The following is a 275-nucleotide window of genomic DNA, read 5'->3' on the forward strand; positions in this document are numbered from 1 at the left end:
AATTGTCAACCAGGATGCCTCCTTGTCGAGGTGTCCAGGGCATGTCCCACTGAGAGGAGGCCCCGGTATTGGTAGGTGTATTGGTACATATATTGTATATTACCAAGGTATATGTACCAAAATACCTATATTGCATATAGGTATATTGGTACATCTTTAAGAGAGAAATCAAATACCCAAGTAGTATCACTGCTAAATATGAAATATATAAAATACAGAGAGATTTTATAATGTCTGAAATGAAAAGTTTTATTATTTTTACATTAAGTGTAACG

This window comes from Aulonocara sp. 'chitande type north' Nkhata Bay, linkage group LG20, assembly GCF_057382095.1.
Source record: "Aulonocara sp. 'chitande type north' Nkhata Bay isolate Kocher_YH1m ecotype deep benthic linkage group LG20, A_spYH_male_GT1.1, whole genome shotgun sequence".
Classification (NCBI taxonomy): domain Eukaryota; kingdom Metazoa; phylum Chordata; class Actinopteri; order Cichliformes; family Cichlidae; genus Aulonocara; species Aulonocara sp. 'chitande type north' Nkhata Bay.